At 41.0% G+C, this 21,501-nt stretch overlaps 1 pseudogene; it reads right to left on the minus strand.

Annotated features, from left to right (window-relative positions):
- Positions 1-1,244: 1,244 nt before the first annotated feature.
- LOC102131062 (glyceraldehyde-3-phosphate dehydrogenase-like) overlaps positions 1,245-21,501 on the minus strand; it is a 31,125-nt pseudogene continuing 10,868 nt past the window's right edge.

The following is a 21,501-nucleotide window of genomic DNA, read 5'->3' on the forward strand; positions in this document are numbered from 1 at the left end:
GACACTCAGGAGGCTGAGGCCAGAGGATAGCTTTAACCCACGAAGTGGAGGCTGCAGTGAGCTGTGCTGGCGCCACTGCACTCCATCCAGCCTAGGAGACAGAGTGAGACTTTGTCCTCCCATCCCCCAAAAAAGGTGGGTAGAGTTTCAACAGTGTTGCAGCAGAGTAACTAACATATGCTACAAGCTTAGAAAACACAAAGCAAGGTAAAGCAGAGCCTTGACATCAAAATGAGGTTAGAAAAGTAACTGGGGTCAGACTGCAAAAAGAATTGTATGAGGAAGAGGCATTTGTGTTTTAGACCACAGGTAGATCCCTTAAGTTTTGTTAGGCAGAAGCTTAACATAATCAAAGCAATATTTAAAAATATTAGGCAGTGGCAGCTGGCAAGCAGAGTGCTGGGAAGTAACACAGCATAATAGAAAATAGCAGAGCCTTAGTGGTCAAGCAGTGGGTTTGAGTCTGGCTTCACCACTTTCTAGCCGGGTGGGCTTGGACCACTTACTTAACCCCCAAATCTCCACTCACTCAACTATAAACATGAAGATAATAATATCTGTAGGGCTGTTATGAGAATAATATTTCACATTTATGAGCACTTACTATGTATTCACTCACACTGTACTAAATACTTTACATCTGTGGTCTCATTTAACCCTTATGTCACTTCTTTAAAAATTGTGGTAAAATATACATAACATAAAATTTACCGTTGTCACCATTTTTAAGTGTATAGTTCAGGGGTTTTAAGTATATTCGCACTGTTGTACAACCATCACCACCATCCATCTCCAGAACTCTTTCATCTTGCAAATCTGGAACTCGGTACCCATTAAACACCAACTCCCCGTTCACCCCACTCCCCAGCCCCTGGCACCACCATTTCACTTTCTGTCTCTATGAAGTTCACTTCTCTGGGCATTTCATATGAGTTGCATTATATAGTATTTGTCCTTTTGTGACTAGCTTATTTCACTTAGCATAATGTCCTCAAGGCTCATCCATGTTACAGCATATGTCAGAATTTCCTTCCCTTTTTTTGGCTGGGTACACGGGAATTTATTAATGTTGTCTGACAAGGTCGGGCTCCCTAGGTTCTTCCCTTTTCAGGGTGTCTGGTGTAGAAACGATGAGGAGGGGAGATTCTCAGTGTGGTGGAGTACTGCGTGGCAGGGACTTCCCAGCAACTAAAGGCTTCTCTCTTCCTCTGATGCTCCTGCTGGGGCTGGTGGTCTGAGGGCTCTTACTTCTTGAAAGCCATGTGGATCATGAAGGTTATCACTTTGTTGCTGTAGCCAAATTCATTGTCATACCAGGAAATAAGCCTGACAAAGAGGACGTTAAGGGCAATGCCAGCCCCAGTGTTGAAGGTGGAAGAGTGGCTGTCACTGTTAAAGCTGAAGGACTGATGTAAATGACAAGTTGATGGGTGCAGCACACCAACATGGCACAAGTATACATATGTAACAAACCTGCACGTTATGCACATGTACCCTACAACTTAAAGTATAATAATAATAAATAAATTAAAAAAAAAAAAGCTGAAGGAGACAGCCTGGTGCTCAGCGTGGCCCACGATGCCCCTGAGGGCCCCCTCCGATGTCGCTTCACCACTTCCTTGATGTCATCATATTTGGCTGGTTTCTCCAGAGAGCAGGTCAGGTCCATGACTGACACATTGGCGGTGGGGACATGGAAGGCCATGCCAGTGAACTTCCTGTTCTGCTTGGGGATGACCTTGCCCACAGCCTTGGCAGCACCGGTAGACACATGCAGGGATGACATAATGGAGATCCTCATGGCCATCACACCACAGTTTCCCAGAGGGGCCATGACAGTCTTCTGGGTGGCAGTGATGGCATGGACTGTGATCCTGAGTTGCTTCATGATGCCAGAGTTGTCATGGATGACCTTGGCCTGGGGGTTAGGCAGCTGGTGGTGAAGGAGGCATTGCTGATGATCTTGAGGTTTTTATACTTCTTATGGCTCATGTCCATCACAAACATGGGGGCATCAGCAGAGGGGGCAGAGGTGATAACCCTTTTGGCTCCACCCTCTAAGTGAGCCCCAGCCTTCTCCATGATAGTGAAGATGCCAATGGACTCCATAACATAATCAGCACCAGCATCATCCTGTTTGATTTTGGTGGGATCTCACTCCTGGAAGATGGTGATGGGGTTTCTGTTTTCAGCCTTGATGGTGCTGTGGAATTTGCTGTGGGTGGAATCATACTGGAACCATATGATTCCATAGTAGACCATGTAGTTGAGGTCATTGATGGTGATGATACCTATTTTGCCAGAATTAAAACCAGCTGTGGTGACCAGGCGCCCAGTATGGCCAAATCCATTTACTTGTTTCAGGGACTGGCTGGTGCCTCACTGAAGACTGGGGCATCAGTTGACGGGAGGAGCTAAGAGGCTGAATTTCCTTCCTCTTTAAGGCTGAATAATATTCTACTGAATACTTTACATCACTGTTTTATCATGAGAAAACTGGATTTAAAGAGGTTAACTCATCCAAAATAACAGAATAAGTAAGAGGAAGAGCTAGGATTTGGGCCAAAGCAATCTGATTCCACAGTGCACCCTCATTTCCCTTGCATATCCCGATGCATGTAGGTTAAGGGCCTAGCACTGCACCTGGATCAGGATGGCTGTTGCAGAAAGGCATTCTATTGTTTTTGATTATCCAGCACCTCTTCCACAGCTTATCCTGGTAACACAATTCCTCTTTTCCTTGAGAAACTCTGTCTATGATTGTACCCTCATCCCCCCCATACAAGGGGCAGAAAGCTGAATATGTTGCCCAGGCCAAGAAATCAGAGCCTTCCTTCCCTCCCCATTGCAGTGACAGATTCAGGAATGGTCACATGGGTGCAATCAGAGTCCTCCCTGGTGCTATGAGGAGATTGCGAGTCAGGGGTTGTAGGTGTTCATTTCAAAAACTTAGCAGGGAGATGGCAAGAAAGGTGGAGTCCTGAGCAACATCTGATCTAGACACGTCTGAAGCCAGTTGTCCCCATTAACTTCCCTACAACATGATTCCCGGTTTTTGCTTTTAAGCTAATTGGAATTGTGTGCCTGGAACTTGCAAAAGAAAGAAATCTGACTAATTCACTAGATCAAAAGGCCCTCATGGGAATGGAAAGGAAAAAACTAACAAGAGGTATTGTGAAGCTGTGTGACGTGAAAAAGAGGAAAACATCGAGAGTCTTTCTGAGATTCAGATACCTGGTAACCAAGAATACCGCTATTACTGAGAAGGTGGAAGAAGTTGCTACTTTGGGTAGAGCTAAAAGAGAAAGTTTCTGATACTCCCAGGAGTCCAGACTACTAGTTAGTTTCCAAAGGTAAAATGCCCAATCTCACTTATGTCTGCTAAGCACTTCATCCTCTTCCAGAATCTCAAACTCATTAGTGTGTCCAAGGTCTGATTGGGATAGGGCTTTTGGACTCTGGTCTTTATCCCCAACCCTGCTCAGTAACCTGGTATGAATTCTCCTTCCAAATATAATGTATTTATTTATCTGCTCATTCATTAATTGAACACATGCTTGCTTATGTGTACAGAGGACCTATATGCCAGGTATTAAGCCTATATGCCATGGTAGCTATATGCCAGGTATTATGACAGGTACTAAGAACAGAGTGATGAGAAAATACATATGGTCCCCTATCTTCAAGAAGTTTGTAATCTAGTGGAGAAATCAGACATAGGATGGATTATCACCCACACGAATATAATTAAAAATTGTATTACATTCTATGAAAGTAATAGCGTTTAATAAGAGGTGTATGGGGGGGATCTAATTCAGGTGGAGGAGAGTAGGATGATTAAGGGATAGCTTCTCTGGGAAAATAACATTCAAGCTAAGGTCAGGTCAGATGAGGTCAGCACTAAAATGAAAAAGAAAGGTGGAAACCAGAGGTGTTGTTCTCACCCACCCATAAGAAACAAGTGATTCACCCACCAGGAATGTGAGACGGAGAGGCTTGAAACTGGTTTCTCTAAAGTGGAGCTGCTTAAGGCTCTTAGAGCAGGGACTGGCAAATAAATTAAGTATTGTAGGAACCTCACTGCCTGTTGCCCAGTCACCTCTCTGTGACTCTGCTCATGTATTCATCCATTCACTCATGTGTTCAAGAAATAGTTATGGAATACCCACAAGTGAAGGGCATTGTACTAAATGATGAGGCTTCAGGAGAAGCAAGACAGCCTCCAGCCCAGCTCTCAGCAAGAAGGAAGAAGTACAGGTGGGCCCACCTTCAGATAGCTCCAAGAGATGCTAAGTCTTTCCCTTAGGGAATCTGTTGCACACTGGCATATGTGCATGCTTTATAAGACTTCTATCTCTAGGCCCCAATGCCTAAAAGACTTGTACACTTTTTTCTTTTATAATTCAGAGAGTTAAATCTAGTTCTCCTAGTAGAGGCAAAGGTCCTCTCGACACATAAAGCTAAGAAAGAGATCACATGGGACAACATGGCAGGTTGACACCAAACACAGCGTGGCTGCCCAGTCCCTCCAGATAAACATAATGAAAGGTCATCCAAACACAGGAAGACAGCCGCCCCCTTCCCTTTTCCTTTACCCCCTCCCCTTCCTCCCTCTGGCTCCCTTATCCCCAGAGGGTGGACCCAGCCTTTCCCAAAGTTTATTCTGAGAGCTCCAGGCTCCCACAGTGGAACGTGCTGTGGACATGGGAATACAACAGCCTAGCCAAAAGGGAGAACCAAAAATATAAACTGAGATATTTAATAGATTTCTGTTCCCCCCCCCCCCAACTACCGAAAAAATTGTGGCAGAAATGTCTGGTACTACTGTTTTTACTGTCCTTGATATGTCAGCCCTTCCTAGGAGGTGGTCTTCTAAAGTTTATCGCATTTGTCAGCAAACACTTCACAGAGAAAAGTTAAGCTCTTTCTTAGGATTTCTGTGCCACTCACATAATCCACTAAACAAATGCAATAAATGTTAGGGAACAAAGTCCAGAAAGCCTTGCATTTCAAATGCCAGCGACGAGTTTAACAAGAGTACAAGTAACACTACAACTGAAGGAAAAAAATTAGAAGGCTGAATTTCCTCTAAATTCACGATTGGAATTTTGTAAATAATCAGGAATCCCAGAGTCCATAAATAGAAAGTCATTTTATCTTTTACTGACAAAATGATATGCTGATCAAAACAGTGGTGAGAACATAAGCTTTGGATTTTACTTGCCACTTATGAGAAAAAAACATTAATACTGCAGGATTATTTACCTTGATGATTATAAACCAGCATTTGTGATGAAATGTGCAGTACTAATTTCAAAACAGACCCAGTGTTTGGAAGCAAAGCATAATGGTGACCTTTCTCATTAGCTGTTGCTCAAACAAAGATATGTTCCAGCAATATCCGATGCTTCCTTCCTGCCAGGGCCTCCACCCAATGCAATTTAAAACACTTGTGTTCCATCCAAACTAGAGCTGAGAATGTGGTGTTATAGCTGAGCTTCAGTAGCATTGTGTTTATAGTTTATTATTACTTTCTAAGTTTTTTAATGTTTTGTTTCCATAAATTTATTGCCATGAGTTGGGTTTGCAAGATTAAATGTGTGAAACCATATAAATGTACTCGTTATATACATATTTACTCTTCTACTTTTCCATCTTTCTATTTTTGTGTCCTTAAGCATTATAGGTCCTTAAGCGTAAGAACAGAAATGTATCTCATTTCTCTTTGGTAAGTGTTTTAATGAATATATTGCAGGCAAAAACAAAACCAAAAACAACTTTTAAGGATCATGCCTATCTTGTTTTGTGTAAAATGCTATAAACACAAACGTAAGGAAAGAATGTGAGAAACAAAAAGAGAGAAATTGAGAGACCACTTTAATACAGGTAATCCTCATGTCTGTCACGTCCAATGCTCCTGCAATCGTTAAAAGTTGAAAATGGTCAAAGCCGAGGCAATTTCCCATGGAACAATAAGTAATGAAGAATTTAGACGCTGAGCAAAGACCCAGTGCTCTATCTCTATAGAAAGACCATAAACACTTAGTACAGCTATAAATTATGTAGACCATTTATATTTTCTATAATGAGTATAATATGGTAATAGAAAAAATTAAAGGCACATTATTTAAAATAATTTTGCCTCTTTATACTTGTGCAGTATAAAACTTTCTAAAGTATATGTACATAAGTTAGAAAGAGATACACACTAATCAATCCCATGAAAGTGTATTCAGGATGGTACACTGTCACAATCTATGAGAATGACAAGTATTTAGAGTATCAATATTTGCCGCTGAATATTATTTCATTTAACTCTAAAAATAAGCCAGCAAAATTCTTTTTATCATTACCATTTTGAAAATGGCATCTCAGAGAAAATCAAAATCGATAGCTTTCTCAGAAGGAGCTTTATTGGCTCATGGAACTGCAGTTTAGAGGTAGTGCTGCCCCAGCTGGCTGGATTTAGAGGTTCACTACGTTATTTGGGCTCCAAGTTCAGCACCTCTAATGTTCTCTCAGCCTCTGCCCTTTTCTGTGTGGTCATCACATCCTCAGGCCAGCTCCCTTCATTGCTGCAGCCGTTCCAGGCTTCCCGTGCTCATACCACATGCAACTCAGAGGAAGAGGGAGTCCCAACATTCCCAACAAGAACCCCGAAGTTCTTGATGAGACACTCTATGTCACGTGCCCAGCTCTAACCAATCAGTTATTGAGACCAGGGAGATGGGTGACTGACTAGCGTAACCCCCACTGGAACTATCTGCCCTTCTTTAGCAATGTTGCTAAGAATGGAAGATCCCCTTGTCCCCAGAGAAAATCTGGGCACTACTAAGAAAAAAGAAAGGGGAATGGGTAGTAGAACAGCAATAAGTGACTGCCCAGTTCAGGACTTCATAGGAGTCATGAGGATCAGATAACATTACGATAGAAAGCAGTTTGCATAGTGCCCAGCTCACATAAGTGCTCAAGAAGTGTTAGCTGTTGCCCTTGGAGGCATCACTAGAATGCTGCTTTTTAACGCTCATTAGCCATTACATAAAATCTTAAGAATTGAATAATATGTGTGACAAAAAAGTACTGAGACTTTTAAAGAACTCATTGGAACACGTACATACCATGAGTATTGTCATATAAAGCAGTCTTTCTGAGAGAACAAATGAGCTGTCACATGCTGCTGCCAGGCTCAGCGTGTTGCTTCACCTCTGCGATGGGTGTCTGCAGCTGCTGTCTTCTCAACATCCCTATTTTGCTTGGGAAAACTTCCTCTCACCCACCCCTTTGACACTGGAAAGCCTGTCAATTACAAGACTTCCCTCTCCTCCGTGTCCTCTTCCTCCAGGGATGGTCACACAAATCAGACCTGGCCAAAACTTTCACCACTCTCATTCTCCCCCCACTATGTCTCAATAGATGTCTTCACAGACAAAATGAGATCCATAAAAAGCTGTCTGCAAATATAAACCATTTTCTACTACTTCTCTCTTCTCAGAATAACAAAGTTATGATTCCTATTTAAGTTCCATTCAACTATCTGAGACTTGAATCTCAGTCTCTCCCAACTTGTTAGAAATATGCATTATCAGTTTGCCCTGCTCTAGCTTGTGTCTCTAATCTCACTAGGCTGGATGTCTCTCTGTTTGCCTCTCTAGAGCAACTTTGCATCCTTGTCTACCCAGCTCTGTGTTGGGGGAGGCCAAAGTCTATATAAACTGTATCAACAGACTTCTTTGTCCTCTACTTTCTGGTGGGGTTTGTCTATGGGGAAGCCCCAGCAAGGTACTTGAGAGAAAGAAGAGCGTGAAATAAAAGTACAGTAGTTCCCCCTGATCCAGGGGATATGTTCCAAGACCCCTAGTGGATGCCTGAAAGCAAAGATAGCATTAAACCCTGTATATGCTATGTTTTTCCTATATGTACTTGCCTATAACTTTTATCTTATAAATTAGGCACAGTAAGACTTTAACAACAATAACTAATAATAAAGTAGAACAATTATAAAAATATGCCAGCATCACCACTCTTGTGCTTTGGTGCCATTATTAAGTAAAATAAGAGTGACTTGAATACAAGCACTGCCATACCACCTCAACAGTCGATCTGCTAACTGAGAGAGCTACTAAGTGACTAGCGGGCAGGGAGCATATACAGTTTGGATATGTCGGACAATGGGATGATTCACGTCCCAGGCCGGATGGAACGAGATTTCATTGTGCTACTTGGCATAGTGAACAATTTAAAACTTATGAATTGTTTATTTTTGGAATTTTTCATTTAATATTCTTAGACTGTGGTTGACCATGGGTAACTGAAACCTTGGAAAGAAAAACCATGGATAAGGGGAACTACTATATTTATTCCTCTGCCTTCTTCCCAGACAAGTCTTCTTGGATTGGCTGTTTCTTTTGACCAAAGTCATTGTCCTCTCAAGACAGCCTTCTTCCAGGTTCTGGTAATTGCTCCTTCCCCTCATCTTTTCAAATCTATGGTAATTGTTCCACTGTTTCTTGCCTCAGAGTTCTCTACGATCCTGTTGGTTCTCTATATTGTAACTGCACTGTTGTAAGTAGTTCCTTCCTCAAATATCCCAATGTGGAATTAGAAGATTCCACAATGTGTGGAGTTAGAATTTCACATTAGAATCAGAGTAGGTATTTCATCTGTTTCCTGCTGGCTGATACATTCTCCCTCTCCAATGGATTCATTGTGTCAACATATAAGCACACGCAAGTATCCAAGATTCACAGATCATTAATCTTTTCCCGATATCTAGTTTTTTCTAGTCCATACTCTAAATTACTTCCTAGATCTTGTCATCAATTAGAATTGTTCCATTTCTGAAATCTTAAACTACAATTTAAATTGTACAATGTCTGAGTACAATCTTCTTATCAATGTGTGTTTTTAATTGCATCAAAGTCACTAAGCCCCTTGATGATTCTTCTACTTCACCCCAATTTCTCAGCTTCCTCTAGTTTTTATTTCCTTCTCTAGGTAGCCTAAAAACAAAGCCCCATCCTTTCAATCTTTCTCTTGCTTAACACTCTCAATTTCATTCTTCCTCATTCTTCTATATACCCACTTGGCAAAATCCCAATCCTGGTGAACCCAACTACCCACCTTCTCTAACCTATACCTGATACTGATGAAGGTAGACCAAACATTTGTACAAATTGGTATCACTATTCTTTTAAGAGCTCCAACCTTACCTCCGATCCTTCTAGTTGGCCCTAGTCAACATGTTCTCCCTTTCCTCTAGCAATACAGTTTCAAACCTTCTTCTTGAACTGAAAGGAGGGGTCTACATTTGTCATTTTACCTTTCTCACCTCTTTTCTCACCTTAATTCACTTCAGTATCTTTTGGTTTCACTCTGTTCACTGAAGTTGCTTTTGCCACAGTTAGCAATAAATTCTTAATTTCTCAAAATAATTGAATTTTCAGCCTTTGCCTTATGTGGCCTCTCAAGGGCATTTGACACTGTTGTCTGCTTTCTTCTCAAAACTCTTCATTTCTTGCCTTCCAGGATAATATTATTTTCTCAACTGCACTTATCTCTTGAATATTAGTATTTTCCAGGATTCCATCATTTTCCCTCCTCTTATCTTGTCATTTAATGATCTTGACATTTAGCCCTCTGCTCATCTTATCTAGGTGTTCTTATTCACTGCCAGTGGTCACTAGCATGAACAACCTATACTCCTATCATCACTAAGTCTAGCGGCCAAATTTTGCTCCAAAGTTCTAAAGTAATACATCCAATTGCTGGCCAGGTGTGGTGGCTCACACCTGTAATTCCAGCACTTTGGGAGGCCTAGGTCAAACAATCACTTGAGCCCCTGAGTGCGAGATCAGCCTGCTCAACACAGCAAGACAGTGTCTCTACAAAAAATAAATTTAAAAAATTAGCCAGGTGCTATGGCACATGCCTGTAGTCTGAGCTACTTCACTTGAGCCTGGGAGATGGAGGCTACAGTGGGCCACAATGGCACTCCAGCCTGGGTAACAGAGCAAGATTCTGTCTCAAAAAATATATACATATATATATTTATATTACATATACACACATCTGTGTGTGTGTGTGCACATGTATGTATATATAATTGCTGATCCTTTTGGCTGTATGTCTGACCAATACCCACAACTCAATATGTTCCAAATTAAACGATTAATATTATCCATTCCACACTCTGCCCAAATCCTTCTCCTTTATTGAACAGCACCTGTGATATGTGAAATACATATTTGGTCTTCAGCCTATTTCTTGGCATACAACTCCTAAAATCCTTAGAAACTCTACATTGACATCTTTTTACACAGTAATGATTGACCAATGGCTGGCAGTCCCTAGATAGCTTCTGGTTGGGGGCTGGTCACCAGAAAGACCAACCTACGATTAGAGGATTGGGACTTTCAGCCTAACGCTCTAACTGGGAGAGGGGAGAGGGGCTGAGGGCAAAGTTGATCACAAGTGGCCAGTGGTTTAATAAATCATGCCTATGTAATGAAGCCTTCATAAAATCCTTGGAGGACTAAGTTTGGGAGCTTCCAGATAGTTGAACACATGGAAGTTCCTGGAGGGTGGCACACCCATGAAGGGCATGGAAGTTGTACACCCTTTCCCTCACACCTCCCGCTATGCATAGCTTCATCTGTATCTGTATTCATCTGCTCTCACATTGCTATAAAGAACTGCTTGAGACTGGGTAATTTATAAAGAAAAGAGGTGGGTCGCTTCCAAGATGGCCAAATAGGAACAGCTCCAGTCTACAGCTCCCAGTGAGATTGACACAGAAGACAGGTGATTTCTGCATTTACAACTGAGGTACCTGGTTCATCTCACTGGGACCGGTTGGACAGTGGGTGCAGCCCATGGAGGGTGAGCCAAAGCAGGGCAGGGTGTTGCCTCACCCGGGAAGCACAAGGAGTTGGAGGATTTCCCTTTCCTAGCCAAGGGAAGCAATGAGTGGACTGTACCTGAAGGAACAGTACGCTTCTGCCCAAATACTGTGCTTTTCCCATGATCTTTGAAACTGGCAGACCAGGAGATCCCCTCCCATGTCTGGCTCGGTGGGTCCCACGCCCACGGAGCCTTGCTCGCTGCCAGCACAGCAGTCTGAGATCAACCTGGGACACTAGAGCTTGGCAGGGGAAGGCACATCTGCCATTGCTAAGGCTTGAGTAGGTGGTTCTATGCTCACAGTGTAAATAAAGCAGCAGGGAAGCTCAAACTGGGCAGAGCCCACCACAGCTCAGCAAGGCCTACTGCCTCTCTAGATTCCACCTCTGGGGGCAGGGCATATCTGAACAAAAGGCAGCAGACAGCTTTTGCAGACTTAAATGTCCCTGCCTGACAGCTCTGAAGACAGCAGTGGTTCTCCCAGCATGTCATTCAAGCTCCAATAACAGACAGACTGCCTCCTCAAGTAGGTCCCTGGAGACACCTCCCAGTAGGGACCAATAGACACCTCATACAGACAGGTGCCCCTCTGGGATGAAGCTTCCAGAGGAAGGATCAGGCAGCAATATTTGCTGCTCTGCAGCCTCCGCTGGTGATACCCAGGCAAACAGAGTCTGCAGTGGACCTCCAGCAAACTCCAACAGACCTGCAGCTGAGGGGCCTGTCTGTTAGAAGGAAAACTAAGAAACAGAAAGGAACAGCATCAACATCAGCAAAAAGGACATCCATACCAAAACCGCATCTGTAGGTCACCAACATCAAAGACCAAAGGTAGATAAAACCACAAAGATGGGGAGAAACCAGAGCAGAAAGGCTGAAAATTCCAAAAACCAGAACGCCTCTTCTCCTCCAAAGGAACACAACTCCTTGCCAGCAAGCGAACAAAACTGGATAGAGAATGAGTTTGATGAGTTGACAGAAGTAGGCTTCAGAAGGTCAGTAATAACAAACTTCTCCAAGCTAAAGGACCATGTTCTAACCCATTGCAAGAAAGCCAAAAACCTTGAGAAAAGGTTAGATGAATGGCTAACTAGAATAACTAGTGTAGAGAAGAGCTTAAATGACCTGATGGAGCTGAAAACCACAGTATGAGAACTTCGTGAAGCATACACAATCTTCAATAGCCGATTGATCAAGCAGAAGAAAGGATATCAGTGATTGAAGATCAAATTAATGAAATAGAGTGAGAAGACAAGATTAGAGAAAAAAGAATGAAAAGAAATGTACAAAGCCTCCAAGAAATATGGGACTATGTGAAAAGACCAAATCTACGTTTGATTGATGTACCTGAAAGTGACAGGGAAAATGGAACCAAGCTGGAAAACACTCTTCAGGATATTATCCAGGAGAACTTCCCCAACCTAGCAAGGCAGGCCAACATTCAAATTCAGGAAATACAGAGAACACCACAAAGATACTCCTCAAGAAGAGCGACCCCAAGAAACATAATTGTCAGATTCACCAAGGTTGAAATGAGGGAAAAAAATGTTAAGGGCAGCCAAAAAGAAAGGTCGGGTTACCCACAAAGGGGAGCCCATCAGACTAACAGTGGATCTCTCTGCAGAAACCCTACATGCCAGAAGAGAGTGGGGACCAATATTCAACATTCTTAAAGAAAAGAAGTTTAAACCCAGAATTTCATATCCAGCCAAATTAAGCTTCATAAGTGAAGGAGGAAAAAAATCATTTACAGACAAGCAAATGCTGAGAGATTTTATGACCACCAGGCCTGCCTTACAAGAGCTCCTGAAGGAAGCACTCAATATGGAAAGGAACAACTGGTACCAGCCACTGCAAAAACACGCCAAATTGTAAAGACACTGAAGCTATGAAGAAACTGTGTCAACTAACAGGCAAAATAACCAGCTAGCATCATAATGACAGGATCAAATTCACACATAACAATATTAACCTTAAATGTAAATGGGCTAAATACCCCAATTAAAAGACACAGACTAGCAAGTTGGATAAAGAGTCAAGACCCATCAGTGTGCTGTATTCAGGAGACCCATCTCATGTGCAAAGACACACATAGGCTAAAAATAAAGGGATGGAGCAGCTATTGATTGGAATAGTTTCAGAAGGAATGATACCAGCTTCCCTTTGTAAAGGGTATTCAATTAGGAAAAGAGGAAGCAAATGAAAAGCAAAAAAAAAGCAAGGGTTGCAATCCTGGGTCTCTGATAAAACAGACTTTAAACCAACAAAGATCAAAAGAGATAAAGAAGGCCACTACATAATGGCAAAGGGATCAATTCAACAGGAAGAGCTAACTATCCTAAATATATATGCACCCAATACAGGAGCATCCAGATTCATAAAGCAAGTTCTTAGAGACCTACAAAGAGACTTAGACTCCCACACAATAATGGGAAACTTTAACACCTCACTGTCAATATTAGACAGATCAACAAGACAGAAAATTAACAAGGATATCCAGGACTTGAACTCAGCTCTGGACCAAGTGGACCTAACAGACATCTACGGGACTCTTCATCCCAAATCAGCAGAATATACATTCTTCTCAGTGCCACATCACACTTATTCTAAAACTGACCACATAATTGGAAGTAAAACACTCCTCAGCAAATGTAAAAGAATGGAAATCACAACAAACTGTCTCTCAGACCACAGTGCAATCAAATTAGAATTCAGGATTAAGAAACTCACTCAAAACCACACAACTACATGGAAACTCAACAACCTGCTCCTGAATGACTACTGGGTAAGTGACAAAATGAAGGCAGAAATAAAGATGTTCTTTGAAACCAATGAGAACAAAGACACAATGTACCAGAATCTCTGGGACACATTTAAAGCAGTGTGTAGAGAGAAATTTATAGCACTAAATGCCCACAAGAGAAAGGAGGAAGGATCTAAAATTGACACCTTGACATCACAATTAAAAGAACTAGAAAAATAAGAGCAAACAAATTCAAAAGCTAGCAGAAGACAAGAAATAACAAAGATCAGAGCAGGACTGAAGGAGATAGAGACACAAAACACCCTTCAAAAAATCAATGAATCTAGGAGCTCGTTTTTTGAAATGATCAACACAATAGATAGTCCACTAGCAAGACTAATGAAGAAGAAAAGAAGGAAGAATAAAATAGATACAATAAAAAATAATAAAGGGGACATCACCACTGATCCCACAGAAATACAAACTACCATCAGAGAATACTATAAACACCTGAATAGACCAATAGGTTCTGAAATTGAGGCAATAATTAATAGCCTACCAACCAAAAATGTCCAGGACCAGATGGATTCACAGCCGAATTCTACCAGAGGTGCAAAGAGGAACTGGTAGCATTCCTTCTGAAACTATTCCAATCAATAGAAAAAGAGGGAATCTTCCCTAAATCATTTTATGAGGCCAGCATCATCCTGATACCAAAGCCTGGCAGAGACACAACAACAACAAAAAAGATAATTTTAGGCCAATATTCCTGATGAACATTGACGTGAAAATCCTCAATAAAATACTGGCAAACCGAATCCAGCAGCACATCAAAAAGTTTATCCACCACAATTAAGTTGGCTTCATCTCTGGGATGCAAGTCTGGTTCAACATATGCAAATCAATAAACATAATCCATTACATAAACGGAACCAACAACAAAAACCACATGATTATCTCAACAGATGCAGAAAAGGCCTTCGACAAAATTCAACAGCCTTTCATGCTGAAAACTCTCAATAAACTAGGTATTGATGGAACGTGTCTCAAAATAATAAGAGCTATTTATTACAGACTCACAGCCAATATCATACTGAATGGGCAAAAACTGGAAACATTCCCTTTGAAAACTGACAGCAGACAAGGACGCCCCCTCTCACCATTCCTATTCAACATAATATTGGAAGTTCTGGCCAGGGCACTCAGGCAGGAGAAAGAAATAAAGGGTATTCAGTTAGGAAAAGAGGAAGTCAAATTGTCTCTGTTTGTAGATGACATGATTGTATACTTAGAAAACCCCATCGTCTCAGCCCAAAATCTCCTTAAGCTGGTAAGCAACTTCAGCAGTCTCAGGATACAAAATCAATGTGCAAAAATTATAAGCATTCCTATACACCAAGAAGAGACAAACAGAGAGCCAAATCATGAGTGAACTCCCATTCACAATTACTACAAAGAGAATAAAATACCTAGGAATCCAACTTACAAGGGATGTGAAGGACCTCTTCAAGAAGAACTACAAACCACAGCTCAGTGGAATGAAAGAGGACACAAACAAATGGAAGAACATTCCATACTCATGGATAGGAAGAATCAGTATCGTGAAAATGGCCATACTGCCCAAGGTAATTTACAGATTTAATACTATCCCCATCAAGCTGCCAGTGTCTTTCTTCACATAATTGGAAAAACTACTTTAAATTTCATATGGAAACAAAAAAGAGCCTGCTTAGCCAAGACAATCCTAAGCCAAAAGAACAAAGCTGGAGGCATCACACTACCTGACTTCAAACTATACTACAAGGCTACAGTAACCAAAACAGCATGGTACTGGTACCAAAGCAGAGATATAGACCAATGGAACAGAACAGAGGCCTCAGAAATAACACCACACATCTACAACCATCTGATCTTTGACAAACCTGACAAAAACAAGAAATGGGGAAAGGATTCCCTATTTAATAAAAGGTGCTGGGAAAACTGGCTAACCATATGTAGAAAGCTGAAATTGGATCCCTTACTTACACCTTATACAAAAATTAACTCAAGATGGATTAAAGACTTAAATGTAAGACCTAAAACCATAAAAACCCTAGAAGAAAACCTAGGCTATATCATTCAGGACATAGGCATGGACAAGGACTTCATGACTAAAACACCAAAAGCAACCGCAACGAAAGCCAAAATAGACAAATAGGATCTAATTAAACTAAAGAGCATCTGCACAGCAAAAGAAACTACCATCAGAGTGAACAGGCAGCCTACAGAATGGGAGAAAATTTTTGCAATCTACCCATCTGACAGAGGGTTAATATCCAGAATCTACAAGAAACAAACAAACAACCCCATCAAAAAGTGGGCAAAGGATATGAAGAGACACTTCTCAAAAAAAGACATTTATGCAGCAAACATACATATGAAAAAATGCTCATCATCTCTGGTAATCAGAAATGCAAATCAAAACCACAATGAGATACCATCTCACGCCAGTTAGAAAGGGGATCATTAAAAAGTCAGGAAACAACAGATGTGGGAGAGGATGTGGAGAAATAGGAACGCTTTTACACTCTTGGTGGGAGTGTAAATTAGTTCAACCATTGTGGAAGACAGTGTGGATCAATGATCTAGAACTAGAAGTACCATTTGACCCAGCGATCCCATTACTGGGTATATACCCAAAGGATTATAAATCATGCTACTCTAAAGACACATGTACACGTATGTTTATTGCAGGACTATTCACAATAGCAAAGACTTGGAACCAACCCAAATGTCCATCAATAATAGACTGGATAAAGAAAATGTGGCACATATACACCATGGAACACTATGCAGCCATAAAAAAAGGATGAGTTTATGTCCTTTGCAGGGACATGGATGAAGCTGGAAACCATCATTCTGAGCAAACTATCACAAGGACAGAAAACCAAACACCGCATGTTCTCATGCATAAGTGTGAGTTGAACAATGAGAACACATGGACACAGGCAGCAGAACATCACACACCAGGGCCTGTTGTGGGGTGGGGTGCTAGGGGAGGGATAGCATTATGAGAAATACCTAATGTAAATGATGAGTTGATGGGTGCTGCAAACCAACATGGCACATGTATACCTGTGTAACAAACCTGCAACTTGTGCACATGTACCTTAGAACTTAAAGTATAATAATAATAATAGTAAAAAAGGTTTAATTGACTCACATTTCCAGATGGCTGAGGAGGCCTCAGGAAACTTACAATCAGGGTAGAAGCAAAAGGGGAAGCAAATAACTTCTTCATACGGTGGCAGGAATGACCCAGCTAGAAAGAGCAGGGAAAACTGCCTTATAAAACCATCAGATCTCATGAGAATTTACTCACTATCATGAGAACACAATGTGGGAAACCACCCCCATGATCCAATCATCACCCTCCCTCAACATGTGGGGATTATGATTCCAGATGAGATTTGGGTGGGGCCACAGAGCCAAACCATAACAGTATTCTTTGTAATCTCCTTTATAATAAACCAGTAAATGAAAGTGTTTACCTGAGTTCTAGGAGCCACTCCAGCAAATTAATCAAACTCAAAGAGGGTAGTGGAAACCTCAACTTGAGCCAGTCAATCAGAAGTTCCAGAGGCCTGGACTTGTGACTGTTGTCTGATAGGTGTGGCAGGATGTCCTGGGGACTGAGCCCTTAACCTGTGGGATCTAATGCTATCTCCAGGTTAATAGTGTTGGAATTGAATTGGAGGACACCCAAGGATTGTGATTGTTGTGTGAGAGCAGAGGAAAATTCAGTTTGTTTTTCCACATTTACCACATCATATTCCACTTTCTCAGTCACTGGAACCCAACTTTTGAGATCATCTTTGACTCCTAACGTACCAATTCATTTGATCACCAAAGACCTTGTTTATTCTATTTCCTTCTTAATTTTTCTGAAATCTATTCATCCTCTCTGTTTCTTCTGACCTCACTTTTTAAATTTATTTATTTTTGAGACAGGGTCTCACTCTGTCGCCCAGGCTGGAGTGCAGTGCATGATCTCAATTCACTGCAGCTTCAACCTTCCAGTGTCAGGTGATCCTCCCACTTCAGCCTCTCGAGTAGCTGGGACTACAGGTGTGCATCACCACGCCTGGCTAATTTTTGTATTTTTTGTAGAGATAGGGTTTCACCATGTTGCCAGGCTGGTCTTGAACTCCTGGTCTCAAGTGATCCTCCTGCCTTCGCCTCCCAAAGTGCTGGGATTATAGGCATGAGCCACCATGCTCAGACTAAATTTTTTCTTATTTTCAATCCTTAGTATATGTTATGGGTTGAATATTTGTGCCTTTCCCAAATTTATATGTTGAAGCCCTAAACCCCTAATGTGATTGTTTTTTTAGGCCTTAATTACAGTTAAATGAGGTCATAAGAGTGGGGCTGGTAGGATTGGTGGCCTTATAAAAAGAAGAAGAAATCTTTCTCTGCCATGTGAGGGCACAGCAAGAAGGCAGCCATCTGCAAGCCAGGAAGAGGACCCTCAACAGACCCTGACCAGGCTGGCACCCTAATGTAAGACTTCCAGCCCTCATAACTGTGAAGAACTAAATTTCTATTCTAAACTACTCAGTCCATAATATTTTATTAGGGTAGCCCATGCTGACTAAGACAGTGTATTACTTGCTGTCTCCTAGAACAAGTCATGTTCTTTCAAACTATTTTGTCTCTGTGTCCTCGCCTTTCCACCAACTGCTCACTGGGGCTTGACTGTAGTTTTTGTTTTTTTTTTTTTTTTTCAGAATATTTTTCTGTCGTCAGGCTGGAGTGTAGTGGTGCAATCTTAGCTCACTGCAACCTCCGTCTCCCGGGTTCAAATGATTCTCCTGCCTCAGCCTCTGAAGTAGCTGGGATTACAGGCACACGCCACCACGCCCAGCTAATTTTTGTATTTTTAGCAGAGACTGGGTTTCTCCGTGTTGGCCAGGATGGTCTCCATCTCCTGACCTTGTGATCCACCCCCCTTGGCCTCCCAAAATGCTGGGATTACAGGCAAATGTACTTCTTCTTCTCTGCACCAGTACATTCCCTCTCCTTCTTCATCTGCAAACACTCACTCATCTTTTAGGAATCAACTTATGACTCACTTCCTCCAGAATGCCTTCTTTGACTCTTCCAGGCTAATATTCTTCCTCCATATATCCATAGCTTCCTGAGCTTAACTTTATTACAGCTCTTATCATGCTCTAGTATAATTCCCTATTAACTAATTTGTCTCTCGCACTAGCTTGCGAGACCTTTGAGACTGGGACTGTATTTTTTTTTAACCTGTATCTGCAGGAGTGAACACAGCACTCAACTCATTGTTGATGCTCAACATGTATTTGTGGAATGAATGACTGAAATTCATGACTGCCTCGTTCCATACTCAATCTACAGTTAACAAAACACACTGTCCAACTCTATTCATTGCCTTTTGACACAGCTGGTTGTGAATGTGCGACTCTCACTCATGAAATTATGAACAGCTGGAAGACAATCATTTTTATGTTTTGTTTTTGTATCAGCCATGACACCTCACTCTGTGCCTTGTACATGTTATGTAGACAATAATTTTTTTGTTAAAGAAATAAGTACAGTTGACAAAAAAGCTAATGTACTCTAAACCTTCATTAACAGATGTTCAGTGTAAAAAGAGTGTTTGTACTCCTAATGACTCTTACGTGGATCAGATCACATCTGAAGTATTGTGTTCAATGCTGGGCAACAACCAAAAATTCCTTCCTTCAACAAATGTTTATGGAGTGCCTAATCTATGTCACTACCTTTCTTCTGTGCCCAAGGCTTAGAAATCAAAGAAACTTGGGTTTTGCCACTTAAACTGTGTGTACCAGACAGGATTGGCTAGATTTTGTTACAGAAATGAGCAATCTCGAACTATCAGTGGCTTACCACCTCCTAGTTTTGTTTCTCATTCATGCTTTATGCCCATCATGGGCTGAATGCGACTACTCCACACAGTCTTCACTCCAGGACCCAAGCTTCTTCCATCTGGAGCACTGCTGATTTCACAGCAGACAGAAGGCATAGCCAACCATGCATTGGCTCTTAAAACTTCTGTCCAGAAGTAACACACATCATTTCTGCTCACATTTCATTGGCCGAAGTCAGTGCTGTGACCATGCCTGGATTCACACAAAGAGGGGCAAATAGGGTGAACAGTAATATAATCAACTATACTATGTGACCTAACCTGTTCAAGTCCCCATTTTATCATTTGTAAAATGATAATAATAATCTCTGCAATGAAGACTGAGGTAAGGATGCAAACTAATGTATATAAAGTGTTTGGCACGTTGTAATCTGTCAGGAAATTGTAGCTATTTCAATTTAAATTCTATTTAAAAGTTTAAAAATTCTGATATTCAGCATAAGAAATTACTGTAAGTAAAGCTCTCTAAGCACTTAACAGTCAAGTAAATTAGTTCTCCCTTCCTTTGAATTTTTTCTCTGAAAGCCCACTTAAACTGTCTGATTTATGTTTCTAGCCCTGGTTTGATGTTTTTTTCCCATTTCTGCCTTTCAACTTTTTGCCAGAATCAACATAACCTATGAAGAAATTGATTGGGTGAAAATTCTGTGATTTATTATTCATTTTTTTCATGTTCAAGATCTGTTTTTCAAACAACTAAGCAACTGAGTACAAGACCATTTTTCACACTTTATTGCATCACTAGAAACTAGCTCTATTCACCATCCAGAAAAGTTCTGGGTACCAATAAGGATGTTTGGAAATGGGACTGGGACTTTATGCTATAATTTTATAGTATCCACTGATTTTCTAAATTTATGGTTACATTTTAGCAGTATTTATTTTTAAATGCACCTTATTTGTTTGTTAAACTTCATACCATTTTCTACCAAATTATGCAAGAGCAAAGAGCATGATGGTATGACTTAACATACAGAGTTACACAGATCCTGGTAATATTGCTTCCAGATTCATCCACTGAAAACTCAGTGCAATAATAATTTACTGCTTTTTCATTACTCTCCCTGGAATGACTAAAAGAAATTCTAGATGCAGAGTTGAACATTCTTTCCGTGAGATAATCGATTCTAGTTTTTTTTAACTATTTGGTAACCATTCGAGTTATCAAATATCAAATGCATAATTATCTAAAAAATAATTATGCAATTGGGGGCATTTTAAAATAAGTCTTTGAAATCTATTGTATACCTCATTTGAAGTGAGGGACAGGAGTGGTGCTTGGGAACGTGGGTAGCACCTTCCAAGACTTCTCTAAACCACTCAGCAGCCCTGTAGCCACGTGTGTATGGCAACCAGGTTTTCCCTCAGCAATGTCATTTCATGCAGAATATCCTTAATGACTGTGCAGTGTTTAGAAGATAGAAAGCAATGGTACCCAGGTGGCCATTCAAACTAATGGCTGGCTACTTGCTACAAAAACAGAGAGCCACCCTGTTTATAAGTTCATTAAAATATACTCAATAACAATAAAAAATCTTACAGAGTTGGCGTTGGCAGTTTAGAATAATGCGTTTATGTATTTTTTTTCCTTAAGGTTAAAAAAAGGTTGCTGACTGTTGGTCTATGTCTTTACTAAACTTTATAACTTGGTATTTATCTATAAAGCTCTAAATACTAGGGCCAAGACTGTCGAGAGAGTAGGAGGGAAAGACATCCTTCCTTACTAACAGAGGGAGAAACACTAATTTGAACTAGACTTGAGTTATTTAATTCACTCAGATCTAAAGTCCTCATTTTTGCCTGCAGACAAACCACATAGAGAGGGGAATCATCTTAATCAGCTTAGGCATAGCCCATTCTTAGTCCTTCTTCTGCAGTATGAAGCAGTCCATAGCTCCCT

Source organism: Macaca fascicularis, chromosome 1 (assembly GCF_037993035.2).
Source record: "Macaca fascicularis isolate 582-1 chromosome 1, T2T-MFA8v1.1".
Taxonomy (NCBI): Eukaryota; Metazoa; Chordata; class Mammalia; order Primates; family Cercopithecidae; genus Macaca; species Macaca fascicularis.